Source organism: Hypomesus transpacificus, chromosome 4 (assembly GCF_021917145.1).
Source record: "Hypomesus transpacificus isolate Combined female chromosome 4, fHypTra1, whole genome shotgun sequence".
Lineage (NCBI taxonomy): Eukaryota > Metazoa > Chordata > Actinopteri > Osmeriformes > Osmeridae > Hypomesus > Hypomesus transpacificus.
The window spans coordinates 9895211-9913341 of record NC_061063.1 but is presented as its reverse complement, the minus strand read 5'-3'; positions in this window follow the sequence as shown (position 1 = coordinate 9913341).

Sequence of the window (18131 nt, the reverse complement as noted above, 5' to 3'; positions counted from 1 at the left end):
GAGAGGGGGGAAGGAGAGAGAGGGGGGATGGAAGGAGAGAGAGAGAGGGGGGAAGGAGAGAGAGAGGTGGGATGGAGAGAGAGAGGGGGATGGAGAGAGGGGGAATGGAGAGAGGGGGGATGGAAGGAGAGAGAGAGGGGGATGGAGAGAGAGGTGGGATGGAGAGAGAGAGGGGGGATGGAGAGAGAGAGGGGGGAAGATGTAGGGAGGGTGATGGGCTCAACCGTTGTCATGGAAACCAGTCGCATTGGAGACTGGTGTTCCTTCCCTGAGGAGAGCTTAGTGTTAGACAGGCTGGTAGATAGACATAGAACCAGACCAGTCTAACCCAGCACTGAGAGAACCAGACCAGTCTAACCCAGCACTGAGGGAACCAGACCAGTCTAACCCAGCTCTGAGAGAACCAGACCAGTCTAACCCAGCACTGAGAGAACCAGGCCAGTCTAACCCAGCGCCGAGAGAGCCAGGCCAGTCTAACCCAGCACTGAGAGAACCAGACCAGTCTAACCCAGCTCTGAGAGAACCAGACCAGTCTAACCCAGCACTGAGAGAACCAGGCCAGTCTAACCCAGCGCCGAGAGAGCCAGGCCAGTCTAACCCAGCACTGAGAGAACCAGGCCAGTCTAACCCAGCACTGAGAGAACCAGGCCAGTCTAACCCAGCACTGAGAGAACCAGACCAGTCTAACCCAGCACTGAGAGAACCAGGCCAGTCTAACCCAGCGCCGAGAGAGCCAGGCCAGTCTAACCCAGCACTGAGAGAACCAGGCCAGTCTAACCCAGCACTGAGAGAACCAGGCCAGTCTAACCCAGCACTGAGAGAACCAGGCCAGTCTAACCCAGCACTGAGAGAACCCCCCCAGCTCTTCCCACTATTTCTTATCTCTCTGTCTGCATGTACAGCCCACATAGAACTCTACTGCCAACAGCAACACTGTCCTCACTGCTGTCCTTGACTAACCCTACAGAACAACTTACCTCATGAAGTAAACTAGTAGTCTGAAGCCCTCTGGTTACGGCTCTTTCTCTCTGTCTTTCTCTCTATATCTTTCTCTCTCTCTTCCTGTCTCTCTTTTGGTCTCTCTGTCTGTGTATTGTTATGTTTCTCAGGATCATCAGGCGATCATGGAGGGGAGAGTTTGAAGAGCGCTCTGTCCCGATGGTACTTGACCTCAATCTGAGTGCCTGTTTGAGTATTACACAGAGAGGGAGTGGTAGGGAGGAGAGAGAGGCAGAGAAAGAGAGAGGAGGAGGGAGAGGGAGGGAGGGAGATAGAGGGAGACAGAGAGAGGGGTGGAGGAGGGAGAGATAGAGGGAGACAGAGAGAGGGGTGGAGGAGGAGGGAGAGAAAGAGGGAGACAGAGAGAGGGGTGGAGGAGGAGGGAGAGGGAGGGAGGGAGGAGAGAGAGATAGAGGGAGACAGAGAGAGGGGTGGAGGAGGAGGGAGATATCTGAGTAGTTTTTCTCCAGGAAGATAGTTTTGAGGGCAAGCAGGAGAGTTGTTGTAGAGGGTTAGGGTAGGAGGGAGAGAGAAATGTGTTATTCCTGTACAGTCATCTCTGTTTCCTAACAGATCTGGAGATAAAGACAAAGAAATAATGAAAGAAAGAAAAAAAGAGCTGTCTGTTTTGTCAATCTTAAATCTCCATTATAGAAGTACAATACAGGCTGTGAAAACAGCACACACACACGAGAGAGACTACCTGCTCTCTAATCACAAGGGCAGTGTAGCCCTGGGAGGAAGACACTTCCTATTTCCTGTAACATGGCTGCAGTTTTCTGTCTGTGTAATGATGATTTAGCTCACTTTCTGATTAGGGAGCCGTGTGTGCGCATGTGCCCATGTCAACCTTCTCTCTCTCTCTCTCTCTCGCTCTCTCGCGCTCTCTCTCTCTCTCTCTCTCTCTCTCTCTCTCTCTCTCTCTCTCTCTCTCTCTCTCTCTCTCTCTCTCTCTCTCTCTCTCTCTCTCTCTCTGTGTCTCTCTCTCTCTCTCCAAGCACATCCCTAACTTGTTATTACTAGAAAAGCAAAATTCTCTGTTACCATGGAGACAGCTTCCTGCCAGAAACAAATGTGAGACTTCAAGGTGCCACAAACCGTTTCCATGGTGAATGAGACTGACTATCACTCATCTCACATTTCTCTGAGTGTGCACACGGCCCTGCCATATCGTGCCCTTTTATGGGAATTAACGGGGCGTTTACCTATGCTAAATTGGAGCAACGGGGCAAGAGCTTTCAACTTTCAACAGACGGGCCGCTGCGTTCTGAATCCTCTGAAGAGGGCGGGTTGCACATGCTGGGAGAGCAGCGAGTTGCAGTAGTCCAAGTTGGAGATGACCAGTGCTTGGACTAGCAGCTGGGTGAAGTGCTCAGACAGGTATCTCCTGATCTTCCGGATGTTGTAGGGGGTGAATCTACACGACCAGGAGACTGCAGCAATGTGGGCCGTGAAGGAGAGCTTGTCATCCATGGTAACCCCAAGGTTCCTGGCAGAGGATGCAGGGGTCACCGTTGCAGATCCCAGGGTGATTGAGAGGTCGTGGGGGATGGAGGGTTTGGCTGGGATGATGAGGAGTTCTGTTTTGGCGAGGTTCAGCTGGAGGTGGTGCTTGGTCATCCAGGCGGAGATGTCTGCTAGGAAGGCCTCAATCCTAGCTGAGATCCCCGGATCGGTCGGGGGGAACGACAGGTACAGCTGCGTGTCGTCAGCGTAGCAGTGGTAGGAGAAGCCAGGGGAGGTGATGATTGGTCCAAGTGAGGTGGTGTTCAGAGAGAAGAGGAGGGGTCCAAGGACGGAGCCCTGTGGGACGCCAGGGGAGAGCTGTCGAGGGCCTGACAGTTTGCTTCCCCAGGACACACAAACACACTTCACCTCTAAAGTCCTCTTATGGTCTGGACTCCCTATTGGACAGCCAGGGCAACCATGTGTAACTGAATGATGGTGTTCAATGAGCCATACAAACAGTACGTATTCGTGACAGTGGGTATTCCTTTGCCACAGACATTAGTGCATGCGTACTTAGCCTGTTTGAAGATGCCCTGACCATCTTCGTGTCAAGCCAAGTGTGAAAACATTCCTTGGGTTCAGAAGGATGTACCATCTAATGCAGGAACACAGCAGTATGCATGAGACTGTTCCCAGGTGGAAAAGACAGTTAAAAGTAAAAAGACAGTAAAAAGCAATATTCACAAAGACACACACACATCGTAGAGTATACAGTATATGCAGCTTAGATGTTTACCTTGTTTACGGCAAGGCATGAACAGGATGATAATAACAGACTGACAGGTAGAGGTGGCCCTCCAAATGAACAGATGAAGAAAAGGAGGACAATTTCACAAGACACCAACAATAGATGAGTTCACATCTCTCTCTCTGTCTCTCTCTGTCTCTCTCTTTCTCTCTCTCTCTCCCCCCTCTCTCTCTTTCTCTCTCTCTGTCTTTCTCTCTACCCCTCTCTCTCTCTGTCTCTCACCCTCTCTCTCTCTCTCTCTCTCTCTCTCTCTCTCTCTCTCTCTCTCTCTCTCTGTGTCTCTCTCTCTCTCTCTCTCTCTCTCTCTCTCTGTGTCTCTCTCTCTCTGAGATGTACACAATCCCCCTCTCCTTCTTTACCTCAGTTTCCTAGTTCTCTGTCTCATTCCGACTGCCAACATCAATAACTGTCCTGATAGCAGGGGCAGACAGCAGATTAATAAAGCAGAACATAAATGATAACCCAGCTTATTAATCCATCCCATGGCTATTTAAAACATTGCTTCTGATCTAGAAGGACACAGATAATGTGTGTTCGTGGTTTTAAAAGGTCTAGAGGAATAGGGGTTGTATTCAGACTGAAGGCCACAAAATATTATAAAATATATTAATAGGATTGAATTGAATATATTTACTGGATCAATATTTAAATAATTGAAATCACATTAAATTTCACCAATATAAGTCATGTGTGGGGTGTTGTCGTGAAGACATCTGAGAGTCATGTTTACACCAAGTATGGATCTGGATGGAACACCATAGTATCCCAACATGACCTGACTGTCTGTCTGCTTGGGGCGTCTCTGAACCCAAACCATCAGCTGGTGCCCATCACAACACATACTCTACTGTGTGTGTGAGCACACTGTCAGTGTGAATGGAGCAGAAAGGTAAACCCACTGCCAGGCGTCTAATCATCCAATCAGCTGCCAGATCCCTCCAGAGGGAGGGAGAGCTGTTACTAGAGAGTTAGATTTTTTGGCTAGCAACACTCTGGCCAATCACAATCCATAAACAAACCAAAACAACTTTCCATGCTGATGACCCTGTCTGTGGGTGTGGAGAGAAAAAGAGAGAGACACAGAGAGAGAGAGAGAGAGAGAGAGAAAGAGAGAGAGAGAGAGAGGAAATAGCCTCTGAAAGCTGCAGGCTCCAAGGTTTTTGGCTGCAGTTCAGGGTGTGTGGATGCATGGTGTGTGTGTGTGAGTGGTGTGTGTGTTGGTGTGTGTGTGACAGACACAGAGATTGGCAGATCCGACCTTTTCAATCTGCCAGTTAGACAAAGTTCCTGTCCTGGCAGCAGATGTGCTTGTGTCATTTCCTGTCCTGAACATGAAGGTCAGAGTCTCTCCTGCAGCTGGAGTAGGCTGTAGTAGTCTGCTCCTCCTCCTCTACTCCTCCTCCACTCCTCTCCTCCTCCTCTCCTGTCTCCAACACGTTCAGGAACATCTCTCTGCCGGCTGCTAAGCTGAGGTAATTGTGCTTCTTTATTTTTTCCGTTCACCCACACGCCAGTCGTCTACGGCAACCGCTGATGGTGTTGCCACCATAGGCTGTTGCCATAGGTGAACTCTCTCACAGGCTGGGCCTTGATTGGTTGAATGGGAGATGTCGTTAGCGAGTCAAACGGCAGAGCCTTCAGCTATTCGATAATAACCTCCCAAAATAACCACAAACCCGTTACAAACCTGTTCTCTCCTGTTACAAACCTGTTCTCTCCTGTGACTGTGTGTTTGTGTGTAAAATATACTTTAGTGTGTGTTTGTGTGTGTATGTTAAAGATGAACACTGGTAGATACTCCATCTCCATTAGTGTGCTGCCCTACCATCAGCTGATCATACATAATGTATACCAGTGACCTTTCAGACAGCATTCCAGGCCTGCTAGCCATTGTTTGGTGTTGTATTGATTTGTGTGTGTGGTGTGTCACCACACAGAGGGAGAGTGCTGGAACGAAGAGATGATGGACTTGAAAGAAAAGGTAAGCCAGACTTTGTGTTTGTGTGAGAGAGAGAGAGAGAGAGAGAGAGAGAGAGAGGGGGGGGAGGGAGAGGGAGAGAGAGAGAGAGGGGAGGGTCTCTATTCTCCTGTGCTCACCCTTCTTGTCTCCTCCCTCTAACCCTAACCCCCTAACCCCCTAACCCTCTAACCCTAACCCCCTAACCCTCTAACCCTAACCCTAACCCCCTAACCCTCTAACCCTAACCCCCTAACCCTCTAACCCTAACCCCCTAACCCTCTAACCCTAACCCCCTAACCGTCTAACCCTACCAGGCCACAACCCTCCAGCCCCCTCAGCATCTGCCTGGACTGTCAGTTAAAACTCCAGGATTTCAATCAATGGTTTTCAGCATAAACACAAAATCTAAATATTTTGTTTATCTAATATTCAGAGTGACGGTTGTCATCTTGACAACAACATGGTTTTGTGTTTAGACTCTGAAAAATTAAGATAAAAAAATGTGCCTTATCATACCTTATTTTAGTTTCCAGTGTGTGTGTATGTGGTTAAGTGTGTGTATAGGTTTGAGTGTGTGATCAGCGTTACTTATCTGTGTTTGTGCATTGAGAGGACAGACGCTGTCACCTTGGTAACAATGTCGAAATTAGTCCAGGGGTTGGATCTGTGCGAGCCAATCAGAAATCTGCTGAACATGATGCATGTACAAACACACCACACACACACCATACACACATGTTCTGCCCCCAGATATGTGGATATGATTATTATAATCACATCTCCTCTCATAACAATAAGCTAGCCATGCAAATAATATGAGCATCCAAATATCTTATTATTTTAATCAATAATCAGAATTTCCCCAAACCAACACACTGCCGTCACTGTAATGAGAACGTATAGCCTATTAACTGTATGTGTGTGTGTGTGTGTGTGTGTTTGTTTCAAACAGCTTCCTTGAAAGTAATCAAATCAAACTAAATTACATAGGCTCCCATGGAGTTAAAAGACTAACATGATTTCAAAACATGACAAGGGAAACATTCCTTGACCAGTCTTTTGTGCGACCTGATTGGCTCATTAATCAAACAGCGGTTGGCCTATTACCCAGACTGCATCTGTTTCTTGCATGTGGTGGACAACTCTGACTCACATGCACCCACACACATACATGCACCTGCGACCTGTTTGGTCGTCGGTCTGCCAACGCTGGACCAGGTCGTCACCCGGAATCCAGTCTCCATGACGGCCAACAGCGAGTTTCCCGGTCCCATCCAACGTCTATAAAGCCGAACAATGGATTTTGGTGTTTCAAAACCCATTGACACTGTATGACCATGTTTAGCTTGTGTTCTGCTCCTCTCTCTCACCAACCGTCTCTGGAGGAGGGGATCCCTCTCTGAATTGCTCCTCCCAAGGTTTCTTCCATTTTTTCTCCCATTGGGAGTTTTTCTGGGAGTTTTTCCAGTGACATGCTTGCGTGTAAAAAGCTTACAAATACATTTGATTTGATTTGATGCACACCCCTCTCCTCCTCAGGGTTTCAGGTTGGAGTGTTATTGTGTTTCAGTCTCCGCAGTCTGCTGCCCTTAACCCTAACCCTGCCCTAACCCTGCCCCCGCCTGCTCCCTCTGTGGGTCTCTGACCAGCTCTCTCCACTCTCCACTGATCAGGAAAACCACATCCCCATGATCCTTAGTGCCAAGCTGTGATCTACCAGTGTCATACACAGCCAGAGATTCCCTACGAGTCAAATGCACACACACACACAAACTGCAGATGTTTGATACACATACAGCGAGAGAGAAAAGTCTGGGTGTGTTTGTGTGTGTGTGAGAGATATGTGGCTTCTAGTCTTCTGTGGTTTTCTAACCTAAGCTGGGATGTGGTTGGTCAGAGACTCAGAGCGTCATTCCAAAACCAACAGACAAGAAACCAGCTGTGAACTCTGCAGTCAGGGGAGGAGGGGAGGAGGGGAGGAGAGGAGAGGAGAGGAAGGAGAGGAGAGGGAGGAGGAGGAGAGGAGAAGGAGAGGAGAGGAGGATAGAAGGAGGGGAGGAGAGGAGGAGGAGATGAGAGGAGGAGGGGAGGAGAGGAGGAGGAGGAGAGGAAGAGGAGGAGGGGAGGAGGGGAGGAGGGGAGGAGAGGAGGAGGAGGAGAAGGAGAGGAGAGGAGGAGGGGAGGAGAGGAGGAGGAGATGGGGGGGAGGAGAGGAGGAGAGGAGAAGGAGAGGAGGAGGGGAGGAGAAGAGGAGAAGGAGAGGAGAGGAGGAGGGGAGGAGGGGAGGAGAGGAGGAGGAGGAGATGAGGGGATCCTCTTATTGAAGCCTAGTAAAGTGTTCTCTGGTTGTGAGGATGTGACTGCAGGACCAAACAACAGCTGTGTTCAGAAGGTTTCTTCAGCAGATGAGGAGAGACAGGTAGGATACAAAGGTCACAATAGCTGGGATGACAGAATAAGGGCCAAATCATTTCTAGCAATGGTGTGACAGCCTCCAGTACATATCCTGAGTTGGGTTCCTATGTAAGATCATGTCTTGAAGGTAGATCGCTCCCCAACAGCCGTCAACAAGACTGACATAACTCTGCCTTTCTTCTCCTTCCCCTCTCCTCCAACTCCCAGCCACCACACACGTTCTGGAACCCAGCTACGAGGATGATCAAAAGTAACATTCGACTGCCTGCAGGTCTTCCTGACATGAGAGGAGAGGATGGGGGGAGGGGGGAGACACACCCACTGCATGTCAAACCCCAAAGGGTGCTGGGTTTCCTTAAGATTGGGGGAAAGGGGAGGGAGAGGATGAAAGACAGACAGACGTGGGTGGAAAGAAACTGAAAACATAAGTGAAAGAGGAGAAAAAGGAGTTGAGTTGAGTGACGTGTGGGAAAAGAGAGGGGAGACACGCACAGTTGAAAGACTGTCAGAAAATAGCTGAATTATTAAAGACACGCTTTCCTGCCTTGTACGAAGCATACACACAACACTCAAAAGTGAGGGCAGTAACATTGAAAAGCCATAATTTTTGCAAGGTATGCATAAATGGGGGTCCTCGGCTCTGTTCCTGGGTCATAGAGACAGACCTCTGGGTTCTGATTGCATTATCCTGGTGAAGGCTTCAGCACAACATCATGCCCTGTCTTTCCTCTCCCTGATCTCTCCCTGGTTTCTCTTGGTCTCCCTGTGTCTCTCTCTCCCTGGTCTCTCCGGTCTCTTTGGTCACTCTGGTCTCCTCTGGTGTCCCTTGTCTCTCTCTCTCTCTGCCTAGTCTCTTCTCAGTCTCTCCCTGGTCTCCCCTGGTATCTCCCTGGCCTCCCTGCTCTCTCCGATCTCTACAACTCTCTGATCTCCAGGGAAAAGATGAACCCTGATTTCCCTCCATGGTTGTGTCTCTGCTGGTGGCTGACTGGGGGAGGAGGTGTGTGTGGTTCTCTATGAATTTATGTGTGACACGATTTGTTGTTCATTCAGCATGTATAATGCATACGTATCTCAAATTATATGTTTGTTTGCTTTCTGTCAAATCATGTGTGAACAGACCTATAACTCTCATCTGTTGCCACTAGAAGACTTTATTTGGCCATACATGAGAGCAATTTCAAACAGATATATGAGTGTTCGGTTGTCCGTGTATAGGGCCCACCTCTGTCTGAGGTGCCTGATCCGGCTCCAGGTGGGGTCTGTCGGTGTCCGTGAGCCCCTGGGGGTCGTAAGAGAAGCCCTTCTCGTCTGCAGCCTCACAGCCAACAGCGTCTCTCATCCCCTCTACCTCAAGCACTTTTATTACACCCTGCTTCAATTACCACGTTGTCGTAAAAACACACATTTAATCACAGCCATTGCTAACACGATGAATTATTTCTCCCTCACAGTGGTTAGAGGTTAACTTATGGGACATGTTGTGTTTTACACTGAAAATACATGTCAGGTGTGTGTCGAGTCTTTCCCTTGACATCCGCTCCATGGGGACCTGAATGCACCGTCTCCCCAGAGATGGAGTACCGTTCCTGGGGAGAGTCGGCCTCATTGTGGGGGTGGAGAAGGAGAAAGAGAGAGATGGGGAGGGGGAGAGGGAGAGACCAGTGAGAGGGAGAGGAAAAAGGTATGGAGATAGAGAGGGGGGATGGGGAGAGAGAGAGACCAGGGAGAGAGAGAGGGGGAGGTAGGGAGAGAGCAGCAGAGAGCGGGAGCAGCAGAAAGAGATGTGGATTGGCTTCCTGTTGCATCAGTTCAGAGTAACAAGATTTGGAGATGCAGGCACCAATAGGTTTGGCTCTGCCCTCCCCTCTGCACCCTCTGACATAATAGACCCTCCATTCTGCTCAGCAACAGGGCCAGTGGGCCACACAATCCCTAAACACCTGATCATGCTTTTCATGTCTTCATGTTGTGTCTATGTGTGTACATGCATGTTTTTGTGTATAAAAACAAAGCAAGATCCACAGAAAAATGACTAAAGAAGAAATGATCTTTAAAGGTGTTAGGGTTAGGGTTCAACTGTATGTGTTGACCTTGGAGCTGCTGAACAGAGACGTCCAAGAGTCCTCTGTACAGCCACACAATATCAATCTCATTTAGATCACAAAACATAATTTTAAATATTTTAACTAGGACAGAGTACCAGTGTTATCCAGTGATCTTGATACTCATGCTTCTGATACATTCATAGAAGTTGTTAGCCTGACGTTGTCATATTCATAATTCTAGTCAGAATATGAGTCTGAAAACTCACCGTTGGGCTGTGACTATGGGGCGTGTTTCAACCGAACTCGTAAAACAAATGCCTCTTTGCTCAATTGGATAGACCTACAACCAATCAGAGCAACGTAATATGTTGTTTGTTGAAAACGAATTCAACCCAAGGGCTCTTTTGTGACGTTGTTGAATACGTTACTGTTGATCATCTGTCCATCATCATATAAAGCCCGCCCTGGCAATTTCATTGGTCCGCCCAGATTCTGGTTTTATGTAGTTGTTCCCAATACGAGACCCTCCAGACCCAACTTCCCGACCACATTTTTTTGTGGGCGTGGGGAAGTTGGGCTGGCAGCTAGGCTAAGATAGATAAAACACCATCTCTCTGGCCACAAACAAACCAGTTTGAAGGTGGAATTTACAGTTTCTTGTTGTTTCTAAAATTCAATCCAACCAGATTCCCAAGACGTCACTCATTCTTGCAGGTTGAAATGGCACTTTTTGTTTTAGGAATCAAAAGAAAGAATCAATAATCAAAGCTTTCTCTGACTTAATGCCTTAAGGCAAGCATCTCTCTCTCACTCTCTGTCTCCCTGTCTTCCTCTCTCCCTCCCCCCTCTCTCTCTGTCAGGCCTGAGGATCATCCAGTGTGTATGAATGGCATTACTAATGCTAACATTACTAATGCTAACATTGGAGTAGAGAGCCTCTTCATGCAGTCTTTGTGATCTGTTGGATCAAGCAATTTCAGGGTCTTTTGAAGGGAGTTCAGCGGCTGAATAGAGCTGCTTTTTCACTAATGGAGGCTGGATGCAGCGTGGGATTGTGTGGTTAGCTGGGGATAGAAGCTTGGATTGTGTAGTTCTCTGGTGATGGGAGCTTTGTGTTTTTCCAGTTGTGTAGTTGAGAGGTGGCTGTAGATTTCTAGATCAGGAAAGGATGAAAACCCACTACTACTACACACACACACACACATACACACACAGGCACTCAGAGTCCAATCACTAATTAAACAGCGATTTGCACTAATGGTTGTTATTGATTTTGGAAGGATGATGTAATATTTGGAGATAATCTGTTTAGCAGGATGCTGTTAGGGGGTAGAAGCTGTAAATTGAACTGGGTTGAAACTAAAATCGTTACGGGGTCACTGAGGTTGTTATTGTTGTATTGTGTGTGTGTGTGTGTGTGTGTGTGTGTGTGTGTCCAGGGCAAAAGGGGACTGACTGAGCTTGGAGAAATCAATTGCCAGCAGTGTTTGTTGTATAAATATGTCCAGCAGAGGTGAAGGGTGTGTGTGTATCCATGTGTATCTGTGTACGTGTGTGTTGGTGTGTGTTGGGGGGTGGGTGAATGGCCTCATAGTTAGACTCAGGATCGGCCAATTACAAACTGTGATCGTTGTGAACCCTGACCTTTCAGACGTTCCAGGTTAGAGTTCAGCCTTAATCTGCCTGTTCCCATTCCACTCATAACCTCTGTGACATTTCACTTGGGGCACTTGAGACTCAAAATGTCAAATCTTGTCTGTGTGGAATGCCTTGACCATGTGTTCTGTAGCTTGTACTGTGAAGACCAGGGCTGTTTATCTGTGTGGCAGAGATGGAAAAAATACACACATCCTTCACTCAATTAGAAGTACAGATGCTCATTTAAAAAAGACTGATAAAAGTTAAAGTATTGACTGTACTTTTTCACTCAAGTTAAAGTAAAGATGGGTATGGGCTCTGATATATACTTAAGTAAAAAGTAGACATTACTACTCCCTGTGTTAGTGTCACGCTGGTAACTGGACCTCACGCAGCGATTCACCAGGAATCCTTTTTGACAAATTCCAACATCTCCCTCATATATGGCCATGGGTGATCAGGAATGTCTCTATTCTCAGTCATGTCAACATCGTTAACTCCCTCTGTCTTATCTACAACATAACTTTTTTCATAAATATATCACAACATTTTGGGCCTTTATTTGAGCGCAAAATAGTTTTTGAGCTTTATGTTAAATAAACCCGTGGGTGGCAACCCAGACTTTGAAAAACAGCTGTAGAGTACAGTAGAGTCCTCATTACTGCTGTAGAGTACAGTAGAGTCCTCATTACTGCTGTAGAGTACAGTAGAGTCCTCATTAAGTATTATCAAAGAGCGTCTGCTAAAATGACTACATGTAAATGTATGATGCAAACTTTTAAAATAAAATTAGCAAAATATTAGTTTTCCTTGCTGCCTTCTGCCTTGTTCCATGGTAGCTTCATATACTAGCTTACATTTATTGTGTGTGATGCCAGGAAATGAAAAAAGCTATGACAAATATCATTGATCATGCCACCAAATACAGGTTGAAACTAAAGTAACAAGCCTGGCTTTAAGAAGTAGAAAGTAGAGATATTTGTGTAAAGAATGTAAGAAGTGAAAGTAAAAAGTACCGATACCAGAAAAATCTACAGCAACAAAGTATTTGTACTTTGTCACTTCCTATCTCTGCTGGAGAGGATCTGATATGTTAGGGTTCCACGGAGCTGGAGGGAAGCAGATATGTTAGGGTTAGGGTTCCACGGAGCTGGAGAGAAGCAGATATGTTAGGGTTAGGGTTAGGGTTCCACGGAGCTGGAGAGAAGCAGATATGTTAGGGTTAGGGTTAGGGTTCCACGGAGCTGGAGAGAAGCAGATATGTTGGGTCAGCTGCAGTCAACTCCCTCACAGTCACACACAGTATGAAAGATGAGACATGATTATTAGCTGCGAGGCTAAGCCTGCGACTGCCTCACCTCTCCCCTGCGACTGCCTCACCCCTCCCCTGCGACTGCCTCACCTCTCCCCTCAGATATAGCTGTGACTGCCTCACCTCTCCCCTCAGATATAGCTGTGACGTGTAGTTGCCATGTGAGCGCTGGAGATGATTGTGACATATATAGGTCCTGGATGTTTAATGGTATGGTGTATATGTGTGGGATGGGGTAAACAGCAATGATGTCAATCGCAGAGACACTCAGATCACCATCACTTCCCCTCAATGAGGCTCCTTGACAGGAGAGAGAAGAGATGGAGGAAGAGGGGGGAGGAGGAAGTGGAGGAAGTGAGAGAGAGATCATGTAGAGTATGTATATGTTTGATTATTTGTGTGTTACTGTAACATAGTGTTTAATAATAGCTTAGTAATTATGTATTAATGTATTGTTAATGTTTTATAATGTATTGTTTAATAAAACTTACTATTAGCTAACACTTTGTACATGCCAAAAAGCGTTGACTTATTATAAAGTGTTACCAATTATTTTAGTGTGTGTCTGTGTGTGTGTGTGTGTGCGTGTGCGTGTGCGTGTGCGTGTGTGTGTGTGTGAATATCAGTATGTATGAGGATGTGATTTATATTGATAAGAAATATTTCTGTTATGCCACTGCACACTTTGGCAGTATGAATATTTCTTATTTTATGCCAATGAAAGCTCATTGAACTGAAAGTGAGAGAGAGAGGGAGAGAGACAGAGAGAAACAGAGAGAGAGGGAGAAAGACAGAGAACTTCTCTGAGGGGATATTCTCAGACCCAGAGTCAGGTGTGTCTCCTTCCTGGAGTCTGTACAGTCATCATACAGCACTGCCATCTTAACAGTCTGTTTTACTGTCGCAAGAGGTCATGTCATCAACATTATATTCCCTAGTTGTCACGTATGTTTAGTTTGAAGTGCTTACATACAATGTCCTCCAAGACTTCATGTACTTTGTACATATACACATTCAGAGCAATAATCCATCATTTGAAATGATTTCATCTATCCATCCAGGATCTCTCTGACCTCTGAGCCCAAGGCAGTCTTCACCGGAGTGACCGACGACGTGTGTGTGTGTGTGCCTGTGAGCACTCTGCAGGGTATATTTGAGTGGATTGTGAACTGTTCCTGCAGTTCCTGACCTGCTGACCTGCTGACCCTCTGACCTGCTGACCTGCTGACCCTCTGACATGCTGACATGCTGACATGCTGACATGCTGACCCTCTGACATGCTGACATGCTGACATGCTGACCCTCTGACATGCTGACATGCTGACCTGCTGACCCTCTGACATGCTGACCCTCTGACCTGCTGACCCTCTGACCTGCTGACCTGCTGACCTGCTGACCCTCTGACCTGCTGACCCTCTGACCTGCTGACCTGCTGACCTGCTGACCCTCTGACCTGCTGACCCTCTGACCTGCTGACCTGCTGACCCTCTGACATGCTGACCCTCTGACCCTCTGACCTGCTGACATGCTGACATGCTGACCCGCTGACATGCTGACATGCTGACATGCTGACCTGCTGACCTGCTGACCTGCTGACCCTCTGACATGCTGACATGCTGACCTGCTGACCCTCTGACCTGCTGACATGCTGACATGCTGACCTGCTGACCTGCTGACCTGCTGACCTGCTGACCTGCTGACCCTCTGACATGCTGACATGCTGACATGCTGACATGCTGACCTGCTGACATGCTGACATGCTGACCTGCTGACCTGCTGACCTGCTGACCTGCTGACCTGCTGACCTGCTGACATGCTGACATGCTGACCCTCTGACCCTCTGACATGCTGACCTGCTGACATGCTGAGTGAACCCTCTGCAGCTTCACAGAGCTGGTTTCCCTTCATCTGAAGGACCAGGTGCAGTTTGTACAGCAACACAACAGCCCTGCTTGTTACTGGGAACTGTGAGTTACAGTTGGGACTGCAGGGTGGAGAGAGAGATGTATCTAGACTGCAGGGTGGAGAGAGAGATGTATCTAGACTGCAGGGTGTAGAGAGAGATGTATCTAGACTGCAGGGTGTAGAGAGAGATGTATCTAGACTGCAGGGTGTAGAGAGAGATGTATCTAGACTGCAGGGTGTAGAGAGATGTATCTAGACTGCAGGGTGTAGAGAGAGATGTATCTAGACTGCAGGGTGGAGAGAGAGATGTATCTAGACTGCAGGGTGTAGAGAGAGAGATGTATCTAGACTGCAGGGTGGAGAGAGAGATGTATCTAGACTGCAGGGTGTAGAGAGATAGATGTATCTAGACTGCAGGGTGTAGAGAGAGATGTATCTAGACTGCAGGGTGGAGAGAGAGATGTATCTAGACTGCAGGGTGTAGAGAGAGATGTATCTAGACTGCAGGGTGGAGAGAGAGATGTATCTAGACTGCAGGGTGGAGAGAGAGATGTATCTAGACTGCAGGGTGTAGAGAGAGAGTTGTATCTAGACTGCAGGGTGTAGAGAGAGATGTATCTAGACTGCAGGGTGTACTAGAGAGATGTATCTAGACTGCAGGGTGTAGAGAGAGATGTATCTAGACTGCAGGGTGTAGAGAGAGATGTATCTAGACTGCAGGGTGTACTAGAGAGATGTATCTAGACTGCAGGGTGTAGAGAGAGATGTATCTAGACTGCAGGGTGTAGAGAGAGATGTATCTAGACTGCAGGGTGTACTAGAGAGATGTATCTAGACTGCAGGGTGTAGAGAGAGATGTATCTAGACTGCAGGGTGTAGAGAGAGATGTATCTAGACTGCAGGGTGTACTAGAGAGAGATGTATCTAGACTGCAGGGCGTAGAGAGTGCTCTCTGATGTTGAGTGACTGTGTCCTCAGTTCTCCCCTGGGCCTTTGAGAAACATGTCAGTCTGTTGACTCAGTAATCACTCCAAACTAGTGTGTACTGACCTGATACAATGGAACCTGTTTCAGCTCGCTAGGGTTCTGTGTGGGTGTGTTTGTGTGTGTTCATTTGCATCTGTGTGTGTTTCTAAATACATGTATGTGAATAAACGGATTCAGAACCATGCAGGAAGCATGGTAGGGGGATGACTGTATATACACTCCCAAAGCTGTTTAGTCTGAGCACAGTCTAGCTACAGTATCCACTAGCAACAGTCTCTAGCAACAGTCTCTACTAGCAACAGTCTCTAGCTAGAGTTTAATAGCCTGGAGGGTAAATTGGGTGAACTATGCCTTTAAACTTCATGTCAATCTACGTTTCCATGGCAGCCTGAGGCCCTGAGAACGTGCATGAATGCTCCTCATACCTTTGTAGCTTCACTTTGTAGATGTTACCACACATCAGGCCAGGGTGTGTGTGTGTGTGGGTGTTAGTGTGTGTGTGTGTGTGTGTGTTAGTGTGTTAGTATGTGTGTGTGTTAGCTCTTCTCTCGGTGGATGTCTCAAAGCATCATGCCTGTGTGGAGGCTCTAACCCAATTATAGAGACAGTCTGCCTCACAGACACACAGAGAGGGTGTATGGGGCGTGTGGGGCGTGTGTGGAGGGAGGTAGAGGGCGTTAAGAGACACAAAGGAAGGTATAGAGAAGGATGGATGTGAAAACTGTGATATATACAGAGAGAGAGAGAGCGAGAGAGAGAAAGAGAGAGAGAGAGAGCGAGGAGCAGGAGGAAAGGAGGGGATGGAAGGGGATTAAAGGAGTGATGAAAGGTGAAAAAAAATTGGTTCATAGACTTTATAGACTTACAACACATCTAGTGTACAGATGTGTTTGGGTCTGCTGTGGCAGCCTGAATATACAGGAGAGAGGGTGTTGTGATACTGAAAGACAGCCAAGAGCTGCACCCCAAAACCAGCCAAATTCAGGAACACGGTTGCATAGCAACAGATAGGTACCAATTCGTATTTTTTTCTTTGGCTTGTTCATGCTTGTGTTGTGCTGCCACGGCAACAGACTGGATTCCCACAGGGCTGGCTGTGCAGACAAACAGCACATTGCATGTCTGTCAGGAGATCCATGTAAACAATCTCAGGACTGGACTGGAACGTGACACAGAAGGAGCCAGGCTGCAGATAGAGATCACCTTTATTGAGTTACACATACATGTGCTTTCAAAATGTTACTTCATTCAGCATATTACACATGTGGCATCACGATGTGGAAATCAAAAATGGATCAGTTATTGGTTGAGAATGTTATTGGATCTTTGAGAAGCCTCCTAACCCTCCAAGGTTAGAGTTAGGCTCAGGGTCAGGGTTAGGCTCAGGGTTAGGGTTAGGGTCAGGGTTAGGGTCAGGGTTAAGGCCAATGTATACTTCTGCGTCTCCGTTAACGGACAGACGCACGCACGGAGTCGGACGGAGTCGGACGGACTGGTTGAATTTATACTACTCCGACGGCTCTGCGTGCTGAAAGCAATTCACAGCCAGAACAGTAGATGGCGCTGCACTGCGATGCTAGCTAGGTTATCGAAAAGTCGGAGCAAATTTACAAATGAACCTTTTCATCAATAAAATAAGCACATTTTCAGCAACTACACTGCCCATTTCTCGTCACATTTTAATTCAGATGCTGATTTACATGTACTGTTTAGCTGAAATAAGAGTTGTAAAAACTTACAACAATGGCGGTCAAAGGATTCTGTTCTCTTGTTGGTCACGGCAACCCCGCCCCCACCCCTGACGCAAGCGGTTCTTAATACGGACCAATCACAGCCAAAGCGTATCCGTAAAAAGACGCACGGACAGACGGATAGTCAGGAAAATCAGGAGGCGCATGCAGAGCTCTGCGAGGGCTCTGCGAGGACATGTAGAGGGCGTTTGTTGACGGAGAGGGCGTTCCCCGTGTGCGTGTGTGTAAAAACGCAGAAGTATAAATAGGCCTTTAGGCTCAGGGTTAGGGTTAGGGTCAGGGTCAGGGTCAGGGTCAGGGTCAGGGTCAGGGTCAGGGTTAGGCTCAGGGTCAGGGTCAGGGTTAGGGTCAGGGTTAGGTTTCAGAAAGGGTTAGGGTCAGGGTTAGGGTTAGGGTCAGGGTTAGGGTTAGGGTTAGGTTTCAGAAAGGGTTAGGGTCAGGGTCAGGGTTAGGGTCAGGGTCAGGCCTCCCTCCCACCTGAGGGGAGTGGTGGAGGAGTCCTGAGAAAGCCCTGAAACTGGTGGGCATACACACACACACACACACACACTCAAACACACACTCATATTCATGCACACACACTCTCACGCACACACACACACAGTCATCTCTGTTACCTGGAATTGACTTCACTCTAAATGTATCCAGTCAACTCTCTCCCTGCCTTTGTGCTGCAGTTTGCAAACAAATCCCTGTATAACACTTACACACACACACACACACTTGCGCACTGTTTGGCCCTGGAGCAGGGAACATTATGCTCCAGTAATATAATGCTGTATCAAACAGTCTGGTAACATAACACTAACATAGATGTACATGACACTGAGTTCAGGAGGGTCAGAGAGGGTGGGGGGGT